Source organism: Rhinolophus ferrumequinum, chromosome 3 (assembly GCF_004115265.2).
Source record: "Rhinolophus ferrumequinum isolate MPI-CBG mRhiFer1 chromosome 3, mRhiFer1_v1.p, whole genome shotgun sequence".
NCBI lineage: Eukaryota > Metazoa > Chordata > Mammalia > Chiroptera > Rhinolophidae > Rhinolophus > Rhinolophus ferrumequinum.
The window spans coordinates 57,934,847-57,943,263 of record NC_046286.1 but is presented as its reverse complement, the minus strand read 5'-3'; the positions used below and the strand labels follow the sequence as shown (position 1 = coordinate 57,943,263).

Sequence of the window (8,417 nt, the reverse complement as noted above, 5' to 3'; positions counted from 1 at the left end):
GTAGCCTTTTCTTCTCTCTCACACTGTAGTGTTATGCTTTCTCTGCATTATTCCAGCTTCTCACACAATGGGGGGATTCCCTGGAAGGTGGGCTTCTCCTCTGTTAACAGTTCGCCTGGTTCATAGGGCACCGCGTCCCTGTGGGGATATGGAAAGCTTTTGAAGTTCCAAAGCTCTTCCTGCACCAGATTCAGAGCCTGTGTGTTTTAGCAGTTCTGTTTACTCGTGCAGGGATCCGCCAAGATTAGTGGGAACAGGGGTGGTGTGGGTTGTGAAAATTGGTCCAGAAATAGTTAGAAATAGTCCAGAAATAGAAAATTGCCGGAAATAGTTGGGCTGCAAATCTGTGTCTGCGGACCACAGTTCTCAGAACTGCAAATACTCTGCTCTTTTGATCTGACACTGCTACTGTTCCACTTCTCGCACTGGGCAGGTGGGGGCGGGGCGAGCTCTGGGAGGGTAGGGAAGGGGCGACTGGTCTCAGTGCCTAAGGCTTCCGTTCTCTGCTCAGCAGTGAGGGCTTAAGCCACCGTTTTCAGCCTTCAGTCTTTCCTCCGAGGTCTCTGTTGTGAGCATTGGGTTCAGCTGTGTTATAGGCTGTCCCCTCAGCCCTTTGGGCCATAAACGGAACCCTAGCAGTCCGAGTTCTTCCCTCTCCCACAGCTGTGGTAGTTCCAGGATGCAGCAAGCTTGGAGCACTGAGCTAGGCCTGCATCTTGCGCACGGGCGACTCCGTCTCCGCACTTCTCCCTTCCCTTGCTCTTGCGATTTGCCCACCTTTAAGTGAACTCAGTAGTGAGCCTCTTCGTCTTGTCTGTCTGCTGTGCAGGGAGTCCTTTGTGGAGTTTTAGTTGTTTAATTGGTTGTAAATGCCAGGGGAGATTTCCAGAGCCTCACCTCACCCTTTAAATAGTTTTTAATTCCAGATGTCACAGTCTCAGAATTCAAACTGTAAAATTGTTTTGCCTTCTCTATGTCCAATACCTAGAACCATTTTCAGTTTTTCTTTTTCTTTTCTTTCTTTCTTTTTTTTTTTTTTTTTAATAAATGGTATTAAACCAAACATTTTATTATATAACAGGAGTAAAAGTTTTTGAAAATCTATTATCAACAAAAACCAAAAGCCATTCTGGGTACATGAGAAATTTCTGCTATCAAAACTACCTTTCACTTTTCAGTAATATGATTGAAAACAAACAGTTATATGTACTGCAAACAGAAAGAACCAAGTCTTTGTCTATTGTGGCAGCTGAACCAACTGAGTTAGGCAACCACTGCCCTGATGGTGACTGAAGCAGAAAGGGAAGAAGGGAGCTTATAAGCAGGACGCTCAAACTCAGGCCAGGAGTACATCTGTGATCTGTTTTTGGTCAGTGTGACAAGTCACTCTGCTCCAGCACGATTATCCTGAATGGTTCTGACCAATCTAGTTGCTTCCAAAAACCAGGCTTTAGTTCCTCTTCTTCAGAAGTCCCTAAAAATCTCTCTGATTTCCTTCTCTCTGATTTGATGCCTTCCTGCCCTTTTCCCTTCTTTTCACCAACTTCTTGATGCTTGGTATTTCTCTTCTTTGCACCCTTGGGAAGATCCTGTAGCTCTGTGCTGTCCTCAGGTAGCCGCAGCCATCTTTCTAGGTCCTCATCAAGAGTAGAGTGAGCTCTTTCTGTGTCCTCTTCTAAATCCTGAGTTTCTTTGATCCAAAGCATACTGCTGTTTTTTACTGTTGGTTTCTTGCTCTTCTAAATGACCTTGATCATTTGCAGTGATGCTCAGAGGACTTGGCGTGTATGAAGGCTACTGCCGCTGCAGGTCCTCGATTTCGTCCATTAGCTCCTGAGATGGTGGTGGTAGCTCGTCAGTGTGATGCTGTGAGATGGCTTCTACTAGTTCTTTCGGCAGACTCCTTTTCTGGATGGCATGGGATGATGTGTCCGGTTCCTTAGCACTGCTTGAGGAACCAGCCCCGCTAAATGAAAACAATTTTTTGAGATCAGTCCATCTTGAAGGGAGAGTTTTAAAGGAAGCAAGAAGGGAATCTAGGCTCTTTGCTTTCTCTCGGACAGCTATAAATTTGTCAGACAAAGTTTGAATAGATTCTTGACTGTTCCAGCACAAAGTAGGTAGACCTTGTTTTAACCTGAAATGTGATACTTTCAAGGCAGTCTTTATAGCAACTGGCAGTTGAAGAAATCGACCCTGGGAGGATTGGAGTGTTGAAACTAGTAGGTCCGTGGTTTATTTTGGGTGTTTTGCATGAGACTTCCTTAAAAGAACCACTTCGTTCATAGGAGATACTAGACAGGTCTTGAATGTCTGTCAATAATATGTCTTTCTCTTTTAGTTCCTTTGGTGATTCCTTTAAGGCCTCCTCTTATTCACCTTCAGCACTTTGATCAGGTCTCCATTCCAACATCTCAGCATTCTTTCCAAGGCTTTTTCTCATTTGGACCTTTTCTTGACTGGTAAAGCTCCCAGGCCCAGGCTGTCTGCCATGCTGCTCATTGTCACGGTCACTGCTGTCTGTTTTGTCACACTTGCCGTTTCCTCTTGGCTTATCATTTTTCCTGGGGTACTCTACAACATGATGGGAATCCATATTCTCAGGGTCCCTAATGGGGAGCTGTGGCAGGGGATCAGGCTCGTTTTCAGCCTCATTCTCTAAAGTCAAACTATTCTGAGGATGCCAAGGTGGTACCGCCAGCTGCCCAGTAGCTGCTTTCTCTGCCGTTTCTTTCACCTCCATTTTCCATTTTAAGTGTACCTTTCCATCATCTTCATTATTTCTTGACTTTGCATTATAGATTTCAGAAGACACGGATTCCATACTGATCCTGGTAGAGCCCTTGACACTGCTGGATGCCACTGGAGGTCCCTGCGGGTGGTTTGACTCACTGAGGAGTGCACTATTTAGCTGTTTTACTAGGGCTTGGGTCTTGGATTCTCTAGGCTTTCCCTGGCTGCTGGCATTTTGGTTCCTATGTGTTTCCAAACTGTCGTTGGCTCCTTGAGTGAGCTGAAATTGTTCACCTGTGCTCTGTTTTCCAGGGCCACAAAGAGGTGGCAGCTCACTTGCGAGCTACAGTCTGCCTCTCTGCAATCTGTAATCCACTCTCCACCACGCCACTCTTCCAGTTTTTCTGATTTTACTTAATGTGTGGCTAAGCAATAATACCAAGCACTTAATTATGGATTTTAGGAGGCAAGAGTGTGCTGTACTAAATGAAACTTCTGAGTTCCCATCAGTGAATTATGCTCAGTAACAAACAGCAACCAGGTTTGAGAATAGAGGCTGGGGTTTTAATTTGTCACCCAATCTCATACCTAAACAGAATCAAATAATTACTATTTATTTCAAATACTAAGTGGGTAGGCCAGATGCTTGCACACAGGAAAAAGTATTTTTAAATGACAGCTTTTTGGTGACTATTAAACTATGTGGGAGTAAAATGTTAGGAGACTATTCATTCAAACAAATAGTAAACGTTTTAAGGCATATTAACCACAGAAAAAGAGAGGAAAAACTTCTAAGGAAAAAGTCACAAATCAAGTGTTAGATAAACATATTCAGGGGCCAAAAAATACCAATTGCCTTACATGGCACTGGGCAACCACATAAAAGACCAGGCTTTTCTGAAGAAGGAGATTTGGTAATTCATACAGATACTTCATTGATTTTATTTCTTCATGAAAGGAATAACAATGCTAATGCTGTCTTTTCATTACGGATACACGATAGTGCCAGAATCTCAGGTACCTGAGTGTAGATGGTGCCGGCAACCACTTTTGTGCTCCTTCACACATGCTTGAGGGCTCAAACACAATCTACCTCACTAATTTGATCACATGGTGACTAGAGTAAAGCATTCCTTATGATTTGCCCCTCATGTGCTTCATTCAAGACTTATAGACCCAGAAGATCCAGAGATAAATAAAAGAAGGCCTCCCCTACAGAATCTTGCCTAATAAGAGACAAACACATCAGTGAGAAGTTGTGATATAAAACAGAGGTGGAGACAGGTGCTAGACTCATGGAGTAGGTCTCAGGAAGCCTGTTCCCCCTGGACTGGGTTGGGGTCCTGCCTTCCAGAAGCCTATTCTCATCATTGTATCCTAGTGCCTTGGAGGGGTTGTCAGGGCAGAGAGACATTGCCTGCTCCTAGGGGCTGAAGAAATGCCTTCATTTCTTCTGACAGTTTCAAGTAAAAGGAACTATTGAAGGTGTGACAGGAACGAGAGTAGGAACTGTCCCCAGGTTTGCTAGCATTGGTTAGAACCTTCAGACTGAAACAGGGTTTCTGAACCATAGAACTATTGACATTTTGGGTTAGACAATTCTTCATTGTGCAAAACGTTGCACAATGAAGAATTGTCTAACCCAAAATGTCAATACACTGTACATTGTAGGATATTTAGCAGCATCCATGACCTCTACCCATTACCGTGTTTCCCTAAAAATAAGACCTAGCTGGACCATTAGCTCTAATGCGTCTTTTGGAGCAAAAATTAATATAAGACCTGGTCTTATTTTAATATAATATAAGACCAGGCCTTATGTAGTATAAGACCAGGTCTTACATTAATTTTTGCTCCAAAGAGCTGATGGTCCGGCTAGGTCTTATTTTTGGGGAAACACAGAAATTGCCAGTAGTGGCTCCCTCACCCCCTAGTTGTGGTAAAAAAAAAAAAAAAAAAAAATCTTCAGATGCTGCCAAATGTCCTTTAGGGGACAAAATCACCCCTGTTTGAAAACCACTCAACTAGAAAATATATCTTCTCTCTAGGCTCTTCCTCCCACTTCATGCATATTGAATATATTTACTTTCTGTAAGATACTTTCATTTTACACATTCATCTTAAATATTGAATAGCTTTCTCATGTTAAATATGATATAAAGTCAGAGAGTGTGTCTGCTTTAAAAAAAAAAAAAAGTGGTTTTATTTAACTACTGTCCTCACAGTGCTTTACATCTTTTGTGGGAGTTGCAATAAGAATTTTGTAATGAATGAATGTGGTAGTTGCAAAAATAGTTGCATATACTTCCCATCCCTACCTCCATACCCTTACAATACAACTTTGTATTCCTCCCATAAAGAGGTGGTCTACTTCCCCACCCTTTGAATTTGGCCTGTCTTCATGACTTGCTTTGACTTATGGGATTGCAAATGGGGTACAAGAACAAATTTGAGATGTTCCCTCACATTGGGATTTACTCTTTTGCTGCTTGGAACTCCTGAGGCCAACCTGCTGGAAGATGAGAGACTATGTAGAGAGAGGTCCTGTTATTTTCAAATGTCCCAGCCAGGGCCACTATAGACCAGCCATCCCCAAGTAACCACCAACTGAACTTTGATGAATGTATGGGTCCAACTGAAATCAGCTGACCTCAGCCCAGATTAAAACTGCGTAGGTTCGGACTTCAAGATATGAATTTTGGGAGGCCACACACAACCCATAACAACTGGGGAGAAATTTAACAGAAATGAGCTGAAAATGATGCCAAATTGATACTTGTTGCTAGACTCTCATATCTTCCTAAGGAATTGAAGTTTATGCTGAAAATAGAGGGCCTACAGAAATCTTTCAATTATGGATGTGCTGCTATCCTATGTCACAATTGCGTTTTGAAGGAAGTGGAAAAGCGAGGATGGTAGCGCTAAGGGGTCCAGTAGGAGGCCAACTTCTTTGCAGTAAAGACCTGGACTCTGACTTTGGGGACAGAGAAGAGATGAGACGTGAGGTGTTTCGGGGCATTTTTGCTGTACATGTGCTGTGGCTGTCAGTGAGTACCTGGAAGTTTTATTCAGTTCTGGACTTCACCCTTTCCTAGGGTGATAGGCAAGGTGGGCACGCACAGGTGAGCGTGATCAGGAGGGAAAGTCTTGATAACATGTCATATGGCTTAAGCTCGAGAGAAGGAAAATGCAGTGATACTGATCACTGCTTTCAGCTCTTTGAAGGGTTGTCATGTAGAAGAGGGATTAATTCAATCCCTCTTCTTGTGTGGCCCAACAGAACTAGGACCATGGAGTTAAAACATCCTGCAGACAGTTTTCAGCTATAATATATGGGTTGAAATTCTTTAGTCAGAGTAATCCTAAGAGGGAACAGTCAGGAAGTTTTCTCCTGGCCCTAGGATTTCAAGTTCTGTTAGCCACAGAGAAGAACTTTGTGTCAGGGCCTTGCAGGGTGTGTGACATTATATGACATTTATGTAAGTAAAACAGCTTTCTGTCACTCACTCTGAACAGATTAGAAAGACCGACTGCCACATCCCTAAATAGCAAGACACTCTTCTAATTGGTAAGTGATTAAATGACATCAACATCCTTTTGTGTGTATGTGAATTAACTGAAACAAAAGGAAATTAACACCCTCCCAATCCACAAGATATCTAAAAGTAGTTTTATGTTTAAAACTTTGATTTCTTCTATTTTTGTCCTTATAGTGTGTCCTACATAATTAGCTCCTTATCATGTGTTGCCCTATTTTCTAGTTATTTCAGTGTCAGAATTCATTAGTTTATAATTACTGTGTAATGCCAGAACATGTAATTTTCTTTCCCTCTAATTGCTCTGTCTATTCTTTGTCTTTCCAACTAGATTATCTTTCATTTGAACAAGGACCAAAGACTGTATGCTTTTTATTAAAATGGCTTATGAAAGTGCTCTCAGGCTAATTTTGCTGGTGTAATAAACACCATGATTAAGACACAACAACCTTCAACCCTCAAATTATTTCACAAACAGAGGCAAATCATACCAAACCTTATAGGTACATTTATTAAACTAACAAAGTAATGAACTTACCAATAATTTTTATAAAATGTCCTCTCTGCCCACAAGAGTGCTGGGTACCGTGAGGAATGGGGAGTATCCTAAGATCCACTTGTTTTTTTAATAGTTCAGAGTCTAGCTTTGCAGACAGAACTAACACACAGCTGTATGGCAATATGAAAGAAATGATTGCAGTAGTAATTGGAGATGCTTTAAAAAATAAGTCAATTATAAAGGATGGAAAGACAAGAAATATAGAATGCAGATAAAAAGAGAATTATAGGGATGGAAACCTATTGGAGCAAAAATGTAGTGTTGTGTATTGAATCATGTCCCGAAAGAGATATGTTCAATTATTAACCACTGGAAACTGTAAATGTGACGTTATTTGGAAATAGGGTCCTTGCAGGTGTAATCAAGCTAAATGAGGTCATACTGGATTAGGATGGATCCTAATCCAATGACTAGAGTCCTTATAAGAAGAGAGAAATTTGGGCACAGACACAAACAGGGAGAAAATGCCGCGTGATGACGGAAGCCAAGATTAGAGTGACACATCAACAAGCAAAGGAACACCAGGATTACATCAATTGTCAGAAACCAGGATGGAGGCATGGAGCAGATTCTCCCTCACATCCTCCAGAAAGTACCAACTAGGGTGACACTTTGATTTCAGACTTCTGGCTTCCAAATTGTGAGACAATATATTTATGTTGTTTTAAGCCACCCAATTTGTGGTAATTTGTCATGGCAGCCTTAGGAAACGAATACACCTAGAGACAGAACAGTAAGGTGCATGTGGGGGCAGAGAGGAGACATACATAAATGAAATAGTCGGTGGGTGATGGGGAGGAAGGAGCAAGGCATGAGTTGGATTATGTGAGAACTTTCCAGAAATAATAGTAGCATTGAATGTGGCCAATACTTTTCTATAACACTTACTACCTGCCATCACTATTATAAAAAAAAATGCTTTACACAGGTTATCTCATTTAATTCTCACAATCGTTAAAGATAAGTGCTAATGCTACCATTGTTTTACAGACAAGGAATTTGGGGATAGATGGTTAAGTCGTTTTCTCAAAGATACATAGCTAGTAAGTGGTGGAGTCAGAATTAGAACCTAGAACATTCCACCTCTTGTCTTTACCTGCCTTGGGCTGAAATGCAGGAATTAAGCCTTCCTTTGGGTAGACACCCTTTGTTTTCCCTTCCTCAAAGCCTTCTGTTATTTAAAATATTTTTTTTTCTGGTAGAATATTTATAATACCTTCTTTTGATGGTATAACAATTTGTTCTATAAGTATCTATATCAGGACTATTTCCTCTCACCTTATTACATTTTGTTTTCAGAACAATGTCTGATAATAAGTTAGTTCCTCTCTGTGTTAGGTCACCCAGTCACCATAATTTTGCTGATTTCTTTACTCTTATTGTCCAAAGAGTATGTTAATTGCCTCAGGAGTCATACTTTCCCCAGCATGGATATAATTAATTGAGAAGACAAGGCCTGGATAACCAAAGCAAAATCACTTCTTGTCATCCATAGTAATTCCCCCCTAAGGATTTTCCCAGAGTGTTTCTAATTAGAGGAGAATAAGCCAGCACATTAGATCCACCCAAATCTGACTGCCAAAAGTTTC

General features: G+C 41.3%; 1 pseudogene; it reads right to left on the bottom strand.

Annotated features, from left to right (window-relative positions):
• Window positions 1-1,370: 1,370 nt before the first annotated feature.
• On the bottom strand, window positions 1,371-3,801 carry LOC117020672 (inactive serine/threonine-protein kinase TEX14-like; annotated as a pseudogene).
• Window positions 3,802-8,417: the final 4,616 nt, after the last annotated feature.